Source organism: Eubalaena glacialis, chromosome 2 (genome assembly GCF_028564815.1).
Source record: "Eubalaena glacialis isolate mEubGla1 chromosome 2, mEubGla1.1.hap2.+ XY, whole genome shotgun sequence".
NCBI classification, from domain to species: Eukaryota; Metazoa; Chordata; class Mammalia; order Artiodactyla; family Balaenidae; genus Eubalaena; species Eubalaena glacialis.
In genome coordinates, this window is record NC_083717.1 from 143,027,847 (window position 1) to 143,052,153 (window position 24,307).

The following is a 24,307-nucleotide window of genomic DNA, read 5'->3' on the forward strand; positions in this document are numbered from 1 at the left end:
ATAAGATAATTGTTAAATTTTCAAGTTTTTTAATGCCATTTATACAATAAAAATTCTGTAAGCATTCAGAACAGCTACCATCTCCTCCTTATAAAGGGTAAACTGAGGCAGCAAATGGAATACTGCCAAAGTCATATAAATGCTCAATGAAAGAGCTGGGTAGCACTTGGTACTCTCCACATCTTATCAAGTTTCAATATGTCTCCAGCTCTCTTTTTCTCCATGGGATAGGTTTTTCTTTCTTACATAGCTCAAGCTAATCCTCAGCATTCCTTTACAACTCAGTGGGTTACTTTCTGAAAACTATGCAACTTTCAAGATCAGAAATTACTCAGCAGTTTTCACACTCTTACACTCTTTTGTGGCAGGTTGTTTTCTAAAGGGATTCTAACAAAGAATGACTATGTGCACCTACTTTTAATTTGGAAAATGAAAATGTGACAGTGATGGCTGCTTTAATGAGAGATGGTATTGTCAACACCAGGATAAAATCTATTCCCCAAACAAACACCTACAACAATGAGACTAGTGAGCCTTTTTGCTCATAAACTGTGTAGAAATTGCCACTCTTGGGGTTAGCTCATATGAAATGTTTTTGAATTTTAGTTTTCTGTTTGTTGTTGTTATTTAAACAAAATCACTTTCCTACTCGCAGAAAAGTTGAACCCTACTGACTACCCTAACGATAGTGTGCATATATAGAGGAATCATCTTCAGTAATTTGAAAACATTTCATTTAAAGCAAATACTATTAGAAGCTAAAGAAATGAAAAAGTTGTGAAAAATAATTTTATTCTGAATACATTTCAAGAAAATAAGCTGTTCTCTGATAACTGGTGATGGACAGCATCATATAATACATCTTTGAGGACTAAATGAAGACTCATTTTGAAACCAAATCAGATAGTGTACTTTGTCTCCTCTACGCAGATCACATTAACTTAATAATTGCCGAATCTCACTTTCACAATGTTATTCATATTTGTGGGAATAAAAAAGAGATGCTAAAAAGCTATATTAGAAGCAACACTGAAAGTATTAAATTGTAGAATTTTAAGCAAAGGGAAATACGGAATAAGAATTTACAAAGGAGAAAACTTTGAAAATCTAAAACCATGAATGAAGTGATAAGGAAGAATATTAGATTAGATGTAATAAGCAAAACGATCACTTTGTTATGGTGGACTCAGGAGAATCCCCTCCAAGGGTCCTATGATCAGGTCCTACTCTGACAGAATGGTTCCCCTTCTTATAGGAATTAGATGGTTAGGACCAGTGCAGGTATCACTTCTAGAGACAAGCTGTATATATGCACTATGTGAGAAGAATGTTTCACAGGATCTGTGACAAGGATCCTGTTAAAAGTCCTTTTGTTTCAGAAACTATTCGTTACCTGTTTTTTATTTGTCTGTTGAAGAACTAGGAGAATTGGCCCTTGGTATTCTGAAAATAGGTAGATTTATAGATACATGGGTAGCTAAACAAATGTAATCACTTTCTAAAGATAAGTTGATCTTTAGAAAATAATTATAGCAGGATGTTGAGTGGAATTCTTTCTGTTGTCTGAGAATTATGGCTAAGGTCCATTGCTGAAAATGAAATTCATTAACTAGCCTGCATTCTAAAGAGATGTGCAAGAACTCAAAGTGTCAGGACCAAATGCCACACAGAGTTTACTGAGTAAGACACAGTCGGCCCTACTACCACCAAACACCAACCCATCAGCTGCTGCCCAGAGTTTCTTTGAAGGTCTTGTGAGGAATGCAGAATTCACAGTGAGAAAGATGCCCTTTCCCCTCTGGGAAGAAAGGGAGAGAGGAACTCTCCCCTACATGAAGCTAAGTGCAAAAGGGCACCAATGTATCAATCACGAAGAATAAGGACGGAGAGACTAGCACTTCATCTCCCAGAATTTCTGCTTAAGCAAGAGACTTGCTGATTAGCCTAAATAAGCAGACCTAATGATGACAAATAAGGTAACCAAAATGGGGGTCTAAGAAGCTGTAGTTGTTTTTGTTTTTGTTTTAAATTGATCTGGTAACCTGGATGTATAGCCATGGGTAACAGTGATTCCTGGGAGAACCCCAGGAATACTACCAGGATGATAAATATCTGTTGGACAATTATTATTTTATGTGTATACCTTAGTTGCTATGTTAACAAGTCTGATTTAAAGAGAACGATATTAAAGCTATTATTAATTTTCAAAGTATACAGTAGTCTCTCTTAAAAAAATTCTCTAACAAAAGTTACCACATCTGACCAGAGAATCATGGTAGTATTTTCAAACATTCCTGGTAATATCCATTTTTCAATAAACAAATAAATTGTTCTTCTATTTATGGCAATGACATCGTTTAGAAGCTGAGTTTGACTAGCAAGTATGTATGTTTGTCTACAGAATCTCCAGCAATCTGTGATCATTCAGGAACATTTGTTCTCTTTGAACCAGGAACCACAAATATAAATTCCTCTTTCCTCCAATGCTTCCTCATGCCAAGAACCCCCAAGTGAGTCCAAGTAATTGCACGCTTATTTCTTTCATTTAATCTTTAATTTCCCAATATTAAAATATTAATAATGTTGATTTTATTCTAATGAACCCAAGATGCCAATCAAATTTGCTATGGTTTCTGGTCTCAAAGTCAGAACAGAGACGACCAGAAGGGGATCATATCTTCATTCACTCATCTATTTAAAAAATTGTATAAAATCTCTATCTATGCAATATTGTTATTTGTAAGAAATATATATTTGGTCTTTGTCCATGGTTCCTGGCTCACAATTTCTAAAACCCTTGGAATATCCTGAGCAATAAGAACAATGAGAACTTTTTTTCTTAGAATATTTGGTCTCTGGTCCTTAGTTCTTGAAATAGCTTCAGAGACATAAAGATGAAGTGGGTGTCTTGTTATTCATAACAAGACCTTTTCCATAATAACCAGGTTTATATTAATGAGGTAACTTTAGGAAAGCATCTAAGGATGGGTGTTGGTTGCCAGGGGAACAGAACATGAACAGAAGGGTGAGACTGAGAGTGCCTGATTTCCAGGTAGGAGACAGGGGCTGGAGATTGAATCAATCACCAATGGGCAATGATTTAATCAATTATGCCTATGTAATAAAACCTCCATAAAACCCCAAAGGGACATGGTTTGGAGAGCTTCCAGGTTGGTGAACACATGGAGATTCAGAGAGAATGGCACACCCAGAGGGAACATGGAAACTCTGCACCCCACCCCCGCTACGTCCTTTTCCCTTATGCATGTCTTCCATCTTGCTGTTCCTGAGTTACACCCTTTTATGATAAACCAGTAATCCAATAAGAAAATGTTCCTTTGAGTTCTGTGAGCCGCTCTATAAAATTAATTGAACTCAAGGAGGTCATGGGAATCTCTGATTTATAGCCAGTAGGTCAGAAGTACAGGTAGCAACCTGGACTTTCAAATGGCATCTGACATGGGTGGCAGTCTTGTAGGACACATTAACTTCTGGGTTCAAGCTTGGTCCTTCAGACAATATAAACATTAATCAGACAGAGATATGCTCTCAATGAGCTTACAATATGAGTAGTCATGATAGATATGTCCAAAATTATGATTCAGGACAGAAATGGTTAAAGAGATTCAGAGAAAATTTTTGGTACTTCAATGGAAGGAAAGATCATTTATGGCTGGCTGGGTTCAGTCATTCAATAAAGGTTAGCTTCTAAGTGATTTGTCATCCCTATAGTTAAGTTAAAATACGGTCAATTTCAGACCATGTTGTCTGAGCTTATTTTTAATAAGAATTGAGTATAACTTTTTCTATAAGTAAATTTATTGAAAACATACAGGAAACTTTTTAAAAAAGTTCTGAACCACATCCAAGACCCTACTGAATTATATTAGAAATAATAAAATTATTATCTTCATGATACTAGACTTAAGCAATGCAAACAGTCTTTTAGTTCATGATGCAAGGTGAGTCAGCTATATCTTACAAGAATCAAACCCAAAACTTGAATACTTACTTTAAAAGAATCTAGAGAAACTGTGTTTCACTTTCTCATGTTCTCCAAAACTGTAGACATTTACCTTTTGTTTTTTATATTCTTCACGCAAATTTTGAAACTACTGTATCACTTTTAATATTTTATCACCAGAATCAAGGTAATATAGTGATAGTTCTCATAAATGTGACTTAGTTACATTTGTTAATTCTACATTTTAAACTATCTATGAAATATTTAATATAAATACCTCCATGTTTTCAGGTAATGGGAAACCAAATATAGAGTACTTATGACATTCAATTATTTCTCCATCTCAGAAAGATTTTAATAGATATATAAAATATTTTTACATTAAAATGTGTCTGGAACTCTGATATATTAAAATCATCTAAAATAGATTTTAAATATCAGCTTATTTAATTATATATCTCAAAAAGTAACTCTCAAATATTTTTAACATGCCACCTTGGAATATTTTCCTATCCCATAGATTATTAATAATAACACTTAAGTTATTGGTTCTTTTTGTTATTACCAATGCATATGATATATCCAATGGAACTCATGATTTAAAAATTTTAAATATAATCTGCAAGGCTCTGGAAAGAAGGCACCAAGTAACCATTCAAGAGAAAGGTATAGATACAGATCACTATGTACCATACATAATTGAGTTTTATATAAATCTGTGAAATGGGTGTTACATAAACTTAGTTTTCCTGAAACTCATTCCATAATGACCATAGTTTGGTGACTATCCTACTGTTTTGAAACTGTAGCTGATGGCCAAATCTACATTCCCTCAGAGGATCCAGAACAAAACCTTTAGAAAAACATTTGGCAATATTGTTATGTTAAACTAGATACCATGTTGTTTTGACTTTATCTATAAATCCTCCACAGATAATTGCCTGGCAAATCAAATCAACCAAGTGTGGAGTCAGACAATCCTATTTTCAAATTATGTATCCCCTATTTACCATCTTCATGGTTTTGAGAAATTTTATCTACTTCTCATAGCCTCATTTTTTAAATCTCCAAAATGGAAAAGAACTACTATTCCTACTATCATGGAATGGCATTTGTGATGATTAAATGATTAACGTAGATTTTTAATAGTCTTACAGTACATGTAAGGAGGATGGTGATCATTCAATAGAAAGACACAGAAAATATCACTGTTTCAGATCCCCATTTCTGGATACTTTACAAAGAGGATAGATAAATTTTCATTCTCAGTGGCAGTGTACGTAAATGTCCATTTTGTTGTTCTTGCATAATCATTGGGTTACTTCATTTTTTAAGCATTTGTTAATTTGGTGATTGAAAACTTACTTCACTGTAATTTTAACTTTATTCTCTTTGAAAATCAGTGATTACATATTTTTTCAAAGTTTATTTGATATTTGCATTTTTTGTAAATCGTCTCTTCACATACTTGGTACATTTACTGATTAGGATTCTTTTTGTATTTATTTACTAAATGTGTTCATAATTTGTTTGCCATTTTTTTTATAACTCGACCAAAAACTTTTTAACCAAATGAATAAATGAATGAATGCCTGAGAGGAATTTTTAGTATCACAAATAGAACAAATATATCCTTAGAACTTATTTATTTTTTTACATAATTTTAACTTTAATTTTGGAAAAATGGAGATAGAAAATTTATGTAAGTAATTTTAAAAGGAAGACTGATTTGCATTTTAGTTAGAAATTAAATACACTGGCATATCGTCTTTAATTAATTATAATAATCTCTGTAACATGGAAGGCTTGAAATTTGCATCATTTTTTTCACAGGTCACTTCTGTCTCATAAATTTAGCAACCCTAAAAATTGTTCATTAAAAACAAGATTTGACTAATCTTGAGATTCTCAATATCAAGTCTTACAATACAGAGATTCAGTTAAAGAAGTCACTCACTATCATTCATTGACTTGGCGAGGGATTTTGGATAATTCATTGCATTTACCTGTGCTTCAATTTAATAACGGGTTTAAAAATGACTTTATATTCTATGAACAGGGTATGCTCCAATGAAAACAACAGGATATTAAAATTCTAATTTAACAATAAAGATATTAGTGTAAAATTACTAGTGTTGTTAGAATATTTTTCCTTTTATTATTACTTAATCAGAACATTCTCTTCAAATTGTGATTATCTAAGAAGTATCTGTTACCATTAATTTCTGATGTATGCAAATTTGGGAGCGCTATAAAAAGTTACAAGGTCAGAGTGTACTGAAACAAGATAAATCACAACTGCTGACAAATATGTCTGGAGTTGGTGTAAATTAATAGAAAAATACAATGTAATTCACAGTAATTCATTTTGTATATTACTGTTCTGGTAAATATTACTTTAATTAAGAATCAGTTATAATGTTCTCTTTTGGGTGCTCTTTCCAAAATTTAAGTAATTATTCAACAAGCTTCACTTGGGAGACACAAAACAGCAGAAGGAGCACAGAGGGAAACAGGACCACTGACCAGGAAACCTGATAAAGTAGTTGACCCTTGAACAATGCAGGTTTGAACTGCTCAGGTCGATTTATACGCGGGTATTTTTCAATAGCAAATACTACAGTGCTACAGGGTCCATGGTTGGTTGAATGCAAGGATGCAAAGGAACCACGGATATGGAGGTCTGACTATAAATTATATTCAGATTAATGCCCTGAGTTGTTTAAGGGTCAACTGTAACTGTAAATCTCTGACTTTCCTATCAATATCCAGATACCAGCGTCTCCTACATGTACCTTGCTTTGCTACATGTAATTCTCTTCATTTCCATGCAGTATTCTGAAGCAGTTACCCCCTCTTATCAACGCTAATTATACGTGCTGCTAACTTGTTAACTGAGATAATATTCCTACAATAAAATGCTGAGCAAAGGACAAATTCGTTTTACCATGAAGCTGTTACTGGAAGAATATAGACATAGAAAACCTTGATTTCCAAAGTTACACTGGTGCTATTATGAATGAATCCTCATCCTTATACTCTAGTGTTAGTAAACGTGTGCTCACAATGCCTTTCCCACCATGGTAGGTACAAGAGAAACGGGACTTCATAAAAGGAACATAACAAAACCTCTCTTCAGGAATTCACTCACAAAGGATCTATTTAAGATACACCCTTAAGTCAGGATAAAACAATGGTATTATTTAAATTATTATTAAATGCACTGGAATTCATATTTCCACAGTAGCAAAGCATATGAAATAAAGACACCCAATGCTTGGCAATATAAAAATATCAAGAAACAAACATGTCAAGACTTGAAAGATGGGAAAATGTAGTCATAACAGGAAGGATTTCAGCATAGTTTCTGGCATACAAACATCCTGTGTATCAGTACTTATTTTGTTCTGAAAACTTAAAAAAAAGAAGAAAGTTTTCTTAATCATTGTCAGGGCACCACCATTCTTAATTTATGAAACCACAGTTTATGAATCATGTAGCAGGGAAGTAGTCGTCCACGATTCTAATACTCAACAATTTGGCACTTTTCCTCTTCTGTAGGACTTCTTTTCATTGTATCATGTGCTAATTGTTCATATTTCTCCAGCACAGCTAATACTAGTCCATTTTTAAAACCAAAGGTGTGTGTTCATTATTTAGGCATATTTCTTCCTTATCATTCCAGCTGGAGCTGATCCATAATATAATGGAACAAAGTTGCATAAAATGTACCTGGCTCTCTTCCCACTGATTGGTCTTTGCTAGATTGAGATATCTTAGGTCCATTGCAAATGCGAGAGTACTGGAGGTATCAAGGGGAGCTTTGCCTTTTATATGCAGATCTTGCATATCTATTTCTTACTGTTGGAAAAATAATTGAAAAATGATTTTCATTACATTGGCAAATATAGTCTTCCCTTCTCCTACTTACACAGAATTATAACTATTCAATCCGATTAATGCCCTTCTACCTATAGCCACAATATACATAAACTCTATTCTTCCTATTCTTCTAGAACAAGAGAGTGTTTTACAAACTGTAAGCGGGTAATTAATCTATTTTAATGTGAACTGCTAGAATCTTAACGGTGCAGTTCTTCTACAGCTCACTACCACCATCAGCCTATACATCTATAGCTTCCAGCAGCAGAGATGACTGTAGACTGGCTATTCCAAAGATAATGAGAGGAATAAAAGGTACAACAGGAGCGGAACCTACACTTATCTTTTGATGAGTTTTTCTACTTTCTAAATCAGGACAGCCAGGCTCTGCCTTCTGAGAAAAGACAGTTCATAGGCACTGAAAATTCCATGCTTGAGGATTTACAAATAGATTTTCTTTTTCAATCAGATCTAATTTAGTCTAGTAAAACTGTGCATTCTCTAGTTTTGTGTCCTAGCATTTATCTTTGCCCAGATAACCCCTGGGAAATATGTGCCTATATTTAACTTGAAGATGAAAGAAAATGTGAAATTTAGTGGTAGACATTGTTGGAAAATATATCAACACTAAAAGTGTTTAAGGTTTGTTTTTTATTTTCTTATCTGCAAGTCTACTTCCACTGAAAAATCATTTGCAGATGTTCAGAAAATACACACGAAAACATGTGCAATCCCCACACATGAGTCTGAGGCTCATACCATTTTGAATTTAGGGCAAAAACTATGTTGCACAAATTCCTCATATCTTCTTAGTGACTGAACTCCTTGGTTTTTCTAAAAGTTTTCACAAAAGTTAAATTAATCCTGTGACTGAAGGACCATTTAAAGGCCTAAATCAGTAACAGGAATTTCTTCCCAATTGAGATTATTTTGTATACATAATATATATGTAATATATATAAGTATATGTATCTATATATAGTATTACAATTGTAACTAGGAATCTTTGCTACTCTATTGTTGAGATAAGAAAATTAAGACTAAAAGAGAAGATCAGAACCGGTAGCTGAGAATATATACTGACTTAGATATTTGATCCAGAAAATATGAAATAAGACTATTAAAAATCAAAATTCAACATCTGCTACCAAGTTTGTGCTATCCAAATACTAGTGCCCATTAAAGGAACCAGACCTTCTTGGAGAAATAGCTGATTTCCAGATGAGGGGAGGATATATAAAAGATGAACCAGGGACATGTGCTGAGAAGGATGGAAGTTGCCAGAGTCAAGCCAGAGGGATGCAACTGGTCAAAGACAGACTAATTTCATCATCAAAAGGAATCATGACTACAATTGATCAAAACACATCAAATATTTAAAAATCCATATATTCAAACGACACTAATAAAAGTTACTAGAACCAAAGAAGTGTAACTCAAGTTTATTAGAACCATCTCCAGGCCAGAAGAGATTTCAGACTTCTAGTTTCCAGAACTGTGAGACAATACATTTCTGTTTTTTTAAGTCACCCAGTCTATGGTTCTCTGTTACAGCAGCCCTAGCAAATAATACACCATATACATTTTTTTATTAGTTGGAAATACATTGTGAAGTATTTGCACGTGAAACGGCATGATGTGTGAGATTTCCACTAAAATTATCTAGCAAAATTGTATGTTGAGAGAAGACATGAAATAAGATTAGAAAATTATTCATAATTATTAAAGATGAGTTATGGGTACATAGGGTTAATCATATTATATTGCTTTATTTGGTGTGATTAAAAAGGTCCATAAGAAAGATTTTCTTAGAATAAAATAAAAGCATAAAATCAATGTTTGAGATTAAACATGAACATACAGGTGAAATTAAGGCTGGCTTCCAGAACTACATTTGGACTTGTATATAGAACCAAAATGCAAAACCAAAAAATCCAAAATCTCCAAAAATGGAGAAATGCCATTCATTAGTTTGATGATTTCATGCCTTTTATAGTATTGATAAGCTCACTCTAACAACTCACTTTCTAAAAAGGTTTTTACAAATACTGTGCAAAAATTTTAATATTTTATAAATCCAGTATAAAATATTAAATATCAAAGACACTCTTCTAAATATATACTATTTTATTAAGAACATTCCTGGGTGCTTCAGGGGGAAAAAAACAAAAAACATAAGCCCCTTTTAAAGTATAGAGATTCAAATTCATCCTGCAAAGTGACACTTAGCCGCCTGACATTCCTCCACATTTTAGCATGGGCTACAGTGAGAAGAGGTTAACTGTTTACTCTTTTTTAAATATATGAAGTATAAAGCTGTTTTAAAATTTATTGATAATCAATATAGTAGACAGATGGGTTCTATATCTAAAATTAGTTTCAGGAAAAACTAATGGGTCAAAGAGAAAAATAGGCTTTAGATAATTTTTTTTAAAGCCACATTTGCGCAGCTTAGTAAAAAACAGCCCTAGATAAGAAATATGATTAGCAAAATTAATTGTCACCACTCTCCCACTACACTATGCTCTACTATCTCAAACCTATCCTAGATTCTTATACTTTTATTTTGTTCCTCTCTGGCTGGTAATACCAATACACACTTTCCAGAAAATGGCTGAGTGGTGCTGACATTTAATGCCCTATTTACCTTCTTCTTTTTCACTACCTACCTGTGACTCTCTTTTGGAATGTGGTTAGCCTGTATCCAGTTTTTGAATATTTAGTTCTAGCTTTTGTTTCCAAATAAGGGTTTTCATCCTTTAGAGAGCCTAGCACTAAAAAAAAAAAAAAAAAGATGTTAAAATGTGTAACCCTAATATCTTCATAATAACTTAGTGTACAACAAGGCAACTTTATGATGCTCTTTCATACAGCTGAGTGACATAATATCAAATGATTATTCTATAATAAAATTAATATCAAATATATCTGAGGTTAAAAGTTAAGGGAGGCTAAGGACCAAATTACTCTTTAAAAAAATGTAAACAAACTCTTGTAAGACTGGTGTTTTAACTGGCTAATGATTCACTTTTTCACATTTTCATTTTGAAAATTCTTTTTTTAATAGTTAGTTCCTAAATTACTCTTTGGACATGGAAATTATTTTTTGAGTACTGAATTATAGGCTAGGAAACTGCTATTGCTCACTGGTTCTGATAATATTCACAACAAAAATGGGGATATACATATAAATATCTCCAGTGCCCCTCTCCTCTATCCTCCATCATATTGTATCATATCATATCACATTATATTTCATATCATGTTATAATATGATGAGGTGGAGAGTAAGGATAGCATCTGTTTTCTTCATGGTTTATCTACAGACCTAGAATAATGCCTGTTGCATCATTAAGCACTCAATAAGTGTTTGTTGAATGAATAAACTCATATATAAGTGAATTATCTAGGTTATTATAATCCATATTAGTAAAAAAAAGTGCTAGGAATTTTTGCCAGGAATTTTTGCCATTATTTGCAAAGTGCAGACTAATCCTGCCTTTATCTTCAATTAAACTCCAAATTTCAAATTGCATTGCAGTCTCCTGTGATATTAATACAAAATTAATAAAGGAATATAATTTAAATTCAAATCCAGAGTCATTTATCCATTGAATAATTCTTAATCCCTGCCAAGACCTTCATTTATTCTATATATTTTCACTATGTGTCTTGTTTACTTATTTTTCATTCTTTTGAACCCAAGTTTAGAAAAACTATAACCACATTACTCATGCACTCATTGAATGAATATTGAGTAGAAATGATACACAAAGCACTCTCTTCTCAGTTAAATGAGAGAAAATTATTAATAGGGCAAAGGTACTATTATCTTTGAACAAGTAGCTTGCAGGAGAGATAGGCACATGCATGAATAACTAATAAAATGTAGGTTTCAGTGATAAGAGAGTACAGACACATGTACCACAATGTTCATTGCAGCACTATTTACAATAGCCAAGACATGGAAACAACCTAAATGTTCAATGACAGATGAATGGATAAAGAAGATGTGGCACATATATACAATGGAATATTACTCAGCCATAAAAAGAAACGAAATTGAGTTATTTGTAGTGAGGTGGATGGACCTAGAGTCTGTCATACACAGTGAAGTAAGTCAGAAAGAGAAAAACAAATACCATATGCTAATGCATATATATGGAATCTAAAAAAAAAAAAATGGTACTGATGAACCTAGTGGCTGGGCAGGAATAAAGACGTAGACATAGAGAATGGACTTGAGGACACATAGCAGGGGGAGGGGAAAGCTGGGGTGAAGTGAGAGTAGCATCGACATATATACACTACCAAATGTAAAATAGTTAGCTAATGGGAAGCAGCAGCATAGCACAGGGACATCAGCTTGGTGCTTTGCGACGACCTAGGGGGGTGGAATAGGGAGGGTGGGAGGGAGGCTCAAGAGGGAGGGTATATGGGGATATATGTATGCATATGGCTGATTCACTTTGTTGTACAACAGAAACTAACACAGTATTGTGAAGCAATTATACTCCAATAAAGATCTATTAAAAAAAAAGAGCCAGTAAAGAGGCAAGGTTGGTGGAAAAAAAAAAGAGAGAGAGAGTACAGACAAAAAACTATTGGAGTTCAGTAGACTACCTTTGGCTTGAGTGATCAACATATTCTCTACGGCGAAAAGTAGTATTTCAACATAAGGTGTTTGGGAAAATGGAGTCTGGATGTCAGAAAAGACATCCAAATAGACTGACCAGGAAGAGCAAAGGCACAGAACAGGGGCTGATGCATAAGATATAGAATAAAGACATATGAAAAATAGAATTGATGAAGGACACAGCTAATTGTCCTCTCAAAAATCTATTTTTCCCTTGGCCACCCATCTAGAAACTATATTTCTCAACCTTACTTGCAGCCAGATGTAGCCATGTGACCAACTTCTTGTCTTGGCATACGAATGCAAATCCCTTTTTTCTGCTTTAGATGAAATTGCTTGCCCTGAATTTTCTTTGTTTCTCTCACTTTCCCGTTCTCATGGGCTAAATGTTTCTGGCATTTGAATAGGGTTCAAGAACACTTGTGAAGAAAATGCTCTAAAATATGGGGCCATGAGAAGAATGGTTGGTCCCTAGATGATTTCCTGGAGCAGAGCCAGTCTAGACATTTAACATTCAGACTTTATGTTATGTCTTTGAATGCCAGGATAAGTTTAGACTTTTTTCTGTTTTTATGGTCTTTATTAGGTGAAGGAAGAAGAGAAAAGAAGATAGCTAACTTTTTTTTTTTCACACTTACCATGGTGCTTTTCCAAGTTATTTCATTATAATTTGATGAGAAGAATTTATTGGAAGTTGTGCATTGAATGGATTGAAGTAAGAATAGATGACAAGATCAAATCAGTTAATATCATATATGAGAATGTAAAAGAGGGAACAGAAAGGTAAATTGTAGAAAATACAGAATTGTAGTTGTAACAGAAGATTATCTAGCTGTGATATTAGCCTAGGAGACAATGGAGATTGGGCTTCTTTCAAATTAGGTAACACAGAATAAAGAAAAGGATTTAAAAGAGGGAATTATGAATACAGTTTATGAAAAATATATATTCAATGATGAGTTAAAAATTTAGAAGAAGAACTAACAAGAAAGCAGGACTGAAACTTCAGTTTAGAAACCATTTGCTCATAGATAAGCTGAGAAAATAAGCTCAGTATAACACCAAATGTAAAGAGTGTACGAAACAGGCCAGATCTGAAAAGGGAAGAGGACAGACAGGATTTCACAGATCCATATTTGATCCTAAATAAGACAGAGCTGATAAACCTTTCATTTTAAGTTCTTTTCAAGTAGATATAACATGTTAGCTATAGATTATCAGACAGAAAGAAGAAGAAAGGTTTTGAACAGTGATTTCAACTTTTCCCTAGTGATCAAGGTAATGCATTACTCTCTTAGTGTTTTTCTTTATACCTAAAGGATTCTTTCCAGATAATACTCACATGGGTCTTATCTTCATTTTCAAAACTGCCTAAATAATTCATACAAAATTTTTCTTGCTGCCGAGATTATGTCAGTAACTGAATAAAATTAAATTTTGGCTTAAGATCTCTAAGTTTATTGCCTAGGTTGCTCTTTACTCCACTCCAACAGAGAATCTGAGAACTGAAGCAGTGACTGAAACAGTGATTGCAAGTCCAGTGCAGCCCAACTCATCCCCATGCTTGAATCTCTCTACACCTCTCTTGACAAGTCCTACCTCTATCTAAATATCACCACGTACTTCCAGACATCAGTGAAAGAGAATCCAAGTTTTGAATGGCTCTATTTGTTCGGAAGTCTTCCTGATATAGTAGTATAATCATGGCAACCCTCTATAGAAGACTCCCAATATAAAGATAATTCCTTTTCAACATGACTACAATTCAAATATTCAAAAACTGTTATGTCTCCTGTAAGTCTTCTTTCCAAACTAACCACTTCCAGTTCCTTAAGTCATCTCTGATATAGCTGTTTGTACTACCTTTACCATACTGATCATTTACCATTCTGGGAATTCATATGCCCATATTCTGCAGATATCTAGAAGGGATCACAAAATTAAAGAGAATTTGATCAGTGCAGAATAGTCAGGAACTGCAGTCTTATCTATAATGATCAAACCATTATGCTAAAACTAGTTCAACATTTTGCTATCTTCAAAACTTATTATGGGCCCTTCTTGTACAACAGTAAGTAATAGCAACACAACAAAGTTAGTCATTTAAAATTATCATGTCTTTAAAAAACATGCTATTAGTCTGTATGTGTGCAGCTAAATTTTTATCTAAGTAAAAGATTTTATATTAATTCTTATTCAATTTCACCTTGAATAATTCATTCTATTCTTCTAACCTGTTGAGAAAATAAGTACATCCCAATCCTATACCCAGCTTATTCATCACTGCTTTGTGTTTGGGTTTTATCATTATGCTATGCATCTCCCTTTCAAAGTAATAAACAAAAATTTTTAAAAGGACAAAATTGAAAACTGAACCCAGTAGAATGCCACTAGAGGCCTCCTTCTAGGGTGATGTATTGATACATTCATTAATAAGATTTCATGTATAGTCATACAACCCATTTATGAGATTAACTTAATGTATTTTATCACCTAGACATTATTTCTCCAAATTAGTCAAAATTATTTAAAAAGTCTTTTTTTTATGTAATCTGTCTAAATATAAATAATATATATCATATGTACTATTATTGAAAAAAGGACTTCAGCTTTTCTAGTCTAGTTAGAACAGAAATACAAAGAAACAGACAAAACAGTAACAACAACATAAGAAACTGAGGTCCTGTTGCATTTCTTATTCCTAGTGCCTATATGCTGCTTCAGGTGTTGAATTTCTTTGTAAGTACTATTAATCATCCAATTAAAAAGTCATAGTAATCAATGCTGGTATCTAACATAAGTATTATTATTGTTGGACTATACTTTTTGTTCTTTTTAAATATAAATACATTGTATGCATCTCCAATGGTTTACTAATGCCCCTAAAAATACCTGAGTAATGTAGAGTTAACTAGTACCAACCAAGTATTTTCTAATTTGTCAATTGCCTCAATTCTCTTCCCACCAGTAATTTTTCACAAGTTTTTATTGTGCATGAGAAATAGAATTTTCTAAAAAAGGATGATAGTGATCTTCCCCATATTTCCATTCATTGTTGGTATAAAAACTAAGTCTCTAAGCAAGAGTGAGGCAAGGAAGTTTATTTTGTTGTTGTTTCATTGTTTGTTTTGGGTGGTTATTTATATATGGATTTGAGATCTGGTGGATGGTTTAAAGATTGTGACTTGCACAATATAGGTGGGAATAAGATAAACACACACACATACAAGTAATAGTCTGGGCAAAATGTGACACAGCTTCCTACAAGCCTACAGGGGAGGAGTTGAGATGGTTGCAGATATATATAGGTTTCTATGAGAAAAGTTGAGCTACTGAGGGCTAGACAAAAAAAATGAGAAAGTAAAAAAGTAGTTGCTATTTGTATGGGAGGGCTGAGAAAAATAGAAATGCCTAGACGAGAGAGAATTTAGTCGACATTGAATAACTGGGTAGACTGTCATACAAAAAAGATAGAATGTTAGAAGAGACTTTGCTGGGATGGGGTGGGGTGGGGCTGGGTGTGAATATACACAGTAAAACCCTTGGAATATTTATTCTGGAACTAAAAAGAACAAGTTAAAGACATCAGTTTAGGAATTATAAATACAGTGGTGATCCACAAGAGTGGATCAGCTCATTCAAGGAGAGTAGTGTGAAAGCACAGGAGAGGGAAGTTCAGGGAGCCCCTTTATGTCAAGAGTGGGCGAGGCAATAAATCATGGGAGAGAGGTACACAGAGAAAGAGACAGAGAGGAAGAGCTCCCCTTATTTAACTTGTTGCTCTAAATAAGACCCCCCCAAAAGTCCTTTTTGTTAGCAATTTTATAAACCTCATCTTATTTTTGGTCTTCAGCCTTCCTGATATTAGCTTGAGATTTCTGTGCAATTTCATTTATTTTCATTTTCTAATTCAATGTCTCTTTTAAAAATATGACAATCAGCACAGCCTCAAATAACCATGTTTCCTTAAGTTATTCCTCCTCTCCCTTTTCTTTGTGAGATAAAAGACTGATGTCACCAAGGGATGTAAGGACAAATGGGAAGCCTTCCAGTGACTTCCCCTTGGTACTGCAGTAAAATCTAAACTCCTTGTGGTTGTCCCCTAAGTCCTTACAGGAGCTGGCTCGTGCCTCTGACTTCATCACATTTTACTTTCCATCAAATATGCCTTCTTTCTGTCCTGGCATCCTCCAATATACTCCTGCCTGAGGGACTTTGCACTTGCCCTTTACTCAGTCTGGAACGTGAGTTCTTTGTTCCCATAGTTTGAATCTCAGCTCACATGTTATCTTCTTGGTACAGACTTCCCTAACTAGCTTAGCTAAAGCGGATGTCTCTATTCCATTACCCAGTCTTAATTCTTTTATACAGATATCATTATCTACACTTCTCTAATTTTTATTGGTTTGATTTGCATCTACCAATCCACCTACATACATTAACTCCTTGAAGGTAAGGGCTATGTTTCATTTACTAGTGTGTCTTCAGATTTTGAAGTAACACCAAGCAGAAAGAAGGCCCTCAGTACACAAATCTCATTAAAATGAATTAGTGACTGAATGAAGACAATTTATACTGTGCCCAAAGGAAATCTCATTACTGGTAGAAAAGGAATTGAATTTTGGAAGACTCTACCACAAAGTGAACATCAATTATGTTTACAGAAAAATATAACCATTTACAAAATAGAAATCATCTATTAAATGGCTAAATATTTTAAAAATTTCTTTAATGTGCAAATAATTAACATGTAAGAGTGTTGGGTTTTTTTTTTTTTTTTGCCCTTTTTTGATGGTTTCAACTCTAATGGACATAAACATGCCACGTATTTTCCTGAGAATAAAAATGTTTCCACCAACTTATTTCTTAAAATTGTTGAGTATTGCACACATGGAAAAGAAAGAGGAAAGGTAGGAAATTACACAGACCACAATACACAAACACACTTTTAAACCAGAAATAAAATGCAACTGATGGAGCAGCCAGTTCAAGCTGGAAGTCTATCTTCATTGTACTGAGTATGCAGGAGGAGCATGAAGAGAGTGAAAAAGGAATGATGACCAAGTCTGCAGAAATAGACATAATCAGGTCTCTCCTCCAAGAAATAGATTTTTTTTATGATGAACACCTGCAGGCCTACATACCCCAAATGTTCTAGCCATGTTGAACACATAAGCACAACAACCCACAAATAATAAAACTGGCTCAGTGAAGTCCTTGCCAAGGGTCATAGAGCTGGTGTGCGATACTGTTTCATGGGACATCATGAGAGCTACTGAAAACTGCCCAGGGAACACAGGCATATCAATTGTTTTAACACTTTATTTTCTTTCTAAATTCAGTAACACACTTGGACACATAAAAATATTAAAGTATAAAAAATATTTTCTGTTTAATCTGATTTTGACCTCCAACAAGGAGTCAAAATTGAATGTGTCAGATGAAAAAAAAAAAAAAAGGCTGACTTGTAAATTTACCCACTGTAAAATTGTTCTTCTGATTTTTCTGCATTAGAAAAGTCATGAAAATGTTTGGCATACATAGTAATTCACTGGATATAAACATTTAATATGATCTCAATCTAACTATAGCTCAAAATTGCTCATAAAGATTCAAAGAGATCCTAAAATTATAGGACTATAAAACCATAAATCAGATTCTCCACTTTACTTACTGAAATGGTATCAACCTTTCAAGTGCCAAAGATATGAATGACTTATGAAGAGATGCCTTGTTCTATTGACATCATAAATCTATCATAGTCCATACCAAGGTCCGTACTTAACAGTACTTCAACTGTGAAATGCTCATTTAAATCCACAGTTCAATGATTTTCTTAAGAGATGACAGCATAATGTTGAAATTATTGATGTCAGTCTCTAATACAGCAGATTCCCTATAGAGCCACTCAAAATCCATGGCTTTCTCTCACTGTGAGGGTATCAGCCATCTTTGAGTTGGATGAAAGAATGTGAAGAAAATATGTCCCATGTTATCATAGTTACGTAACATATCCTCTTTTCTAAATTGCACAATTCAGAGCTGAACTTTGAAACTCTGCTATGCTTCTATACAATGCCATAAAAATTTGACTAAATGGCATTCAAGAAAAATTTTAATAATATTATATATTCCCAAAGTTAATTATTATATAATTTATTTCATGTACATTTTAGTAAGAATTGTTCTATCTTGTTCTATTGTATCCAGTTAGTCAATGTTTATAGTATGAATTTCCTTCAAACAAATCTAAAACAATGCAAGAATTTTACAAAAACAATATTTCTTAGATAGCTGTGTTACTTAAGTAAAGATCGTGATGAGAGAATGTGCTGGCTAATTGAAAATAGGAAATTTAACAAATTATATAAGAGAAGTATTCACTTAAATTCTTCAAATACGTATTGAGAACTTTCTACATGCCCATACAGCAATGAACAAAACAGTAATATTATAGTTTATGTGCTAATGGAGCTTAAAATGAAAGATATTTTCTAAAGCAATTACTATAATTAACTCATGGGATAATTTAATATTTTTGTTCTAGGGTTCCTTATATAAAAAATGTTAAACCATTAAATCCATTCCTACTTAGTATATTTAGTGATCTTTTTTCTACCCACATAGAGAAATAGAGTGATAATTTGGGGGGTCTAAAAAATGAATGGGTAAATAAGCATTTCATTCAGTAATCGAAAGCAGAATCAATTGCAATGTAAACACTGCCTAGCATGTAAGTTCTAATGCATATTGTGCCTAAGGCTAGTAACCATACATAAGTGATTGCTGCAGAATGTTTGAAATTCAAAGAACTGAAAAGCACATTAGGTTAGCATCCCATATGTCCTGAGTTACAAACTCATTGACCTCCATTTCTAATGCTGCAAAAATTAATATGAAATGATTTGTCCAAATTAAGACAGTCACTAACTCATAAACCAACTAACATTCATTTATTTTGTACCTTCCTTCTTTGTTAAGCACCTTTGGATGATACAAGGTTATATTGAGATAATGTGTAATATCTGAAATACAGTAAATACTCAACAAATCTTGTTGATTTCTAGGAATAGTCTATTAGGCTAAAACACCATGAAGAATGTAGTGACACTGAAGAAGAAGGTGCAACTCAGAAGCTAACAGCAAAGCAACCACCAGCCCACTTAACAAGGAGCTCTGATTTTTAGCTAGGGCACCTTAACAGACTTTTTACTAAATTCCACCTTGTTTGTTCTGTTTTTCAGAAAGGTGGAGTGTTACTTGTTGTAATTACTTGCCCCAGGTTAAGAGAAAACTGCACCTAACACATGTTTTTTTCCCTTCAGACAATGTTCCTCCTTCTTCAAAGTGTAAAAAGAGAGATTGGTAATGCTTCCAAGTTCCTGAGAAATGTGATATGTACAAGCCATCCTTCATTTGTGAGCTCCTCATGGGCTTAGGAGGCAAGTAAAATTAGATCAAGAAGTCCTCCTAGGCTAAAATTAACTTCTGAAATTCTGTCTTTCTTCTGAGTCTTCCAGGATGATTGGAGAAGAAGGAATCTATAGGTGCCTCTAATCTTTGTTTTACAGATGAGAACACTGGAAACTTTTGAGATTTTTCCAGAAGACCACAAACCTATTAACATCCGTCCTGGGTCCTGAAGAATACCTTGTAATTTTATCATCAGTATACTTCTGTCAGATCCCATGCCTTGCAGTACATTTTATACAGGTGGTACTTAATTTATACTTGTATAAGGTAAATTCTGCCTTATAATTGAATGACCACCTATGAATAACAGTCCCGACTAAGAGATCCTTTCCTCCCTCCTCTTATGTCATCTTTCCTCTTCATTTCTTTTTCTGCTACTTTCAGATACCCCTTAGCAGCCAAAACTCTTGATTACAAGGGGGTCACAACAATGTTAAAAATTCTCCCCAAGTTATTTCTTTTTTCTCACCTCTCTAGTTATTATGACACCAGCAAGAGACTAGCAGTCCATTTCATCTCCTGTGATGAATTTCTCTAGATAATCTAAGCATAGTTGTCTCTGAAATAAAGATTAACTATACTTTATCTCTTCATATATGCAAAGTTCTACCTTTGTATCTGTGCCCATTTTGTATTTTCCTATAAAGTTGACTGAATAAACAGAAGGTTAGTTGAAGAACAGGGAGCAGAAAAAGTGGTTCTGCCAGTCAGAATTAGAAAGTGCTTGTGAATAGCTTGAGCAGGAAAGGAATTTATTTCAGGATTTAGGGTGGCTCATAACTTGTATAGAAAAAGAGAATTAGGCCTGGATGAGGGGCTAGGCCATTGATTATACAGAAAGGTGATGCCACAGGCATGGATCTTTAGGATGCCGGCCCTGGCAGCATCACAGTAATTTTCAGCAGTGCTGTCGAAATCTCAGTTTGGTTACCACCACGGTGAATAACCTGTGAACACCCTGCACACACAAAGATGTAAAGTTCACAACTGATGGGCCAAGTCTGGGTCACGTGATGACACATCTGCAGGCCAAGAACAGGGAGATGAAATATCTTCTGTTTATATTTGCATAGGGATCAGTGGGGCGTTGCTTCCTGACTCTTTTGGAATCCCCTCCCAACACTGATAACGGAATGAATATTCAGTGGTCGAATGCCAAACATCAACAAGTACTTGAGACAGAGACCAGAGAGGAATCTCTCATTTGAAGGGGTTAATTTCAAGCCTTAGATTATTATGCTTCAGCTGCATGAAGAAATAAATAAGCCATGGTGGGCAAGTCTGGAAACATGAGTGAATCATCAAGTTCCACAATATTTTTTAGGAGAAAAGTATACAAAGTCTGAAAGGCAGCGTATGCAGTGATTAACAGCACAGACTGCACAGGTATAAACACTGTTTCGGCCACTTATTAACTGTGTGACCCTGGACAAATCTGCCCAGTTTTCTGCACCTCAGTCTTCTCATCTTGAAAATAGTACAGAATCAATATCTACATGTTCATTCTGAGTTCTGAACCACCAATTAAATTTTAGAACCACAACCAGTTACTAAGCTGATTTGCCTGAATTCAACTGTTAGGAACCTAAATCAAAGAGGATTTACTGAAATGCAGATAGAGACCCTTCATTCCTAGAGATAATGGAAAATAAGCACAGCTCAATCATTAACCCCAATTCAAAAGACTCAGTACCTTTTCTATGCATTGACTGCATTTATGCAAAGCTTTTTTATAGGTGATCCTTATGGCCACAGTGGACCCCCATTTGCATTTTCAATTCTTCATACCTATTACTAATCCTCCCTCTGCATTACACTTTACCAAGTAAAACCATTAGTGCATAGGACATTAAAAACAAATCAATGCTTCTTTTTATAAAGGAAGTGGTCTTTTATGCATAGACCTGGAGCAGACATTTGATTGCCTCCTCAATATCTAATCTCCACTAATCTCTCTTCAACAGCACCCAGACTTTCCTCCAGCTAATCCACATCACTTCATTCCCTGCCTCTTGAGCCTCAGGTTCAGAAAGCCACATTGCTTAAACCAGATAGCAAATTCCATACTCTGGGCTGCAGACTTTGGTTCAGGGATGATCAAGCCAATGAACCACAAAGAGGTATTTACTGGGACTGCCAGGAGAGCAGTTCCCCCTCTTTTTTAGGGGAGCTACCAGAACAGATGCCTTCTCTTTCTCCAGACTTCACGGTGTGAAGTTATGAGGCTTGACCCCTCTGTGGCCATCATGTGGAAAGCCGACCTGAATATTATGCCTACACACAGCGTGCGCACTAGCTAGAGAATTACAGAGAAAAAAGCCAAAATCTGGATGACATCATGAACATTTAGTTCAAACTGTGCCTCAAGTCAGTAAAATCTCTTATGTTGTAGATATATAAGTCAAATTATTTTTTATGTTTTATGCCAATTTGGGTTAGGTTTTCTACCACGTGCACGTGAAAGATTCCTAATTCAAAAGCAAACTAGAAAATGATCAGAAAATATATTCTTACATGTAAGAACAAAAATAATGGATATTACATTTACCAAAAAACTGCCTACTGCAATACATTCAGCAGAGAAACAATCAGAAGTTGTTTCAGAAGGAATCACAGATTGAGACTCACAGAGCAGTTGTGACAGTAACAAATCGTTTACAAACATCAACAAATGTTTTCACATATGACTATTTATCCTCCTTTTGGACTGAAAATGTCAGTCAGATAAAAGGCATCTTAGGTTGAATTTTTTTCACAAGTACATGAGAAAAAAAAATCATGCCTGCCAAAAATGCTTCCACCTGACTTTTACAGTTTAACTCGGACTGCAGGTGGGAGTCGTTCAATGACTGAAATGGAGAGAAGTCAAGTTTAAAACACCCCAGAGCTCTGAAGGGAAATTATGATGTCAAAATACATCCTCCAGCAAAAGTTAATGCAGAGATACTAGTGTGCCATTGTACACTCCTCCCACGGGTACAAAAAGAGAGAAGAAAACAGGATATTTAGAGCAAAATATATACAAAGTAGGTTATAACTTTCAAAAATATTAACTTTTCTTAACTCTTTCATTTTAAACAAGCAATATGCAAATCAGAGAGAATCAAAAACTCACATTATGTTAAATTTATATTATATGCAAAACACTATATTAGATGATTCAGTATAAAATTAGCCCATTCCAGAAAGATAGAGGTAATGAACTCTAATTTAGATTCTGCTGTGGAATCAGCTCAATGAACTTGAGCAGTACACAGACACCTTCTGACTGTCAGTTATTTCACACTTTTGTACATAAGGGTACTGAAGACATTATATCATTCAGACATGAAGAATAACATACTTGAATGCATGAAAATTACAAAAATGCCTAATAACCTAATTATGTGAGTTCATTGATTCCCTATTTACTAAACTATTAGCTCTCAACCAGAAAACTGGAAATTTTTGGTATAAAGAAAAGATGTCCTCAACGTATTGCATGTCTTAGTTTCCTCAATTTTTTCTTTTCCTTTCTTTTCAGTTATTATTTTTTAAATCCAACAGTATAAAAAATTAAGGTGATGAATGCCCACGATGAGGAGAGAGAGAGAGTGTGTGTGTGTGTGTGTGTGTGTGTGTGTGTGGTGGGGGGGGTGTTTGGTGGGTGTCAGGGGGCGTGACACAGTTGAACTAAGGAGATACTTTGGAAGTGGCTGGACCAGTAAAGAGTAAGGAGATACTGTATGCTGATATAAGTGAGTATGCATATGCATATTATCAAGGTGGGTTAAGAAATAATGCTTCCCTAGCAACTGACTAAATGATACTTCAGAATTCTAGAGGCAGAAAATTCTACCCATGAAAACATACTAAATTTGTGGGGGTAGAGGGTGAGCAGGCGGTGGTGAGGTCAATAGACTTCACAGATACTGAGGTAGAAGAGATTTGATAAATTTCCTTTGAATAAAAAGAAAACAATCATATAATTTTTAACATATTTACATATAATAATACATAATTTCTGGAGGAAATATTTGCTAAAATTATATATATGCATAGATATATGTTTATATATATATATATATATATATATAAATTGGCACAAACTATTATATGACACTAAGTGTTTAGCACAAAACAAAACACTATTTAGGCTTTCTATCACTGATGTACACATCACACAGTATAACGGATAATTTGCAGCAGTGTACTTGCCAAGAAAATGTACTGTTATTTTACACCTGCTTCCTGCCTTAATTTTCTATTTGATATTCTGTTACATTAGGTATCCCTACAGAGAAGCTTTTTTTTAAAAACAGGAAAGCTGAGGACTAACGTGAAAATCACTTACAGGAATTTGACAGATGGCT

The 24,307-nt window shown here is 34.3% G+C and overlaps 1 protein-coding gene across 1 annotated transcript in view; it reads right to left on the reverse strand.

The window, feature by feature from the left end:
- The window catches only part of MDGA2 (MAM domain containing glycosylphosphatidylinositol anchor 2), an 811,172-nt gene that overhangs the window by 644,810 nt on the left and 142,055 nt on the right, over nucleotides 1-24,307 (reverse strand). The window lies entirely within an intron of this gene.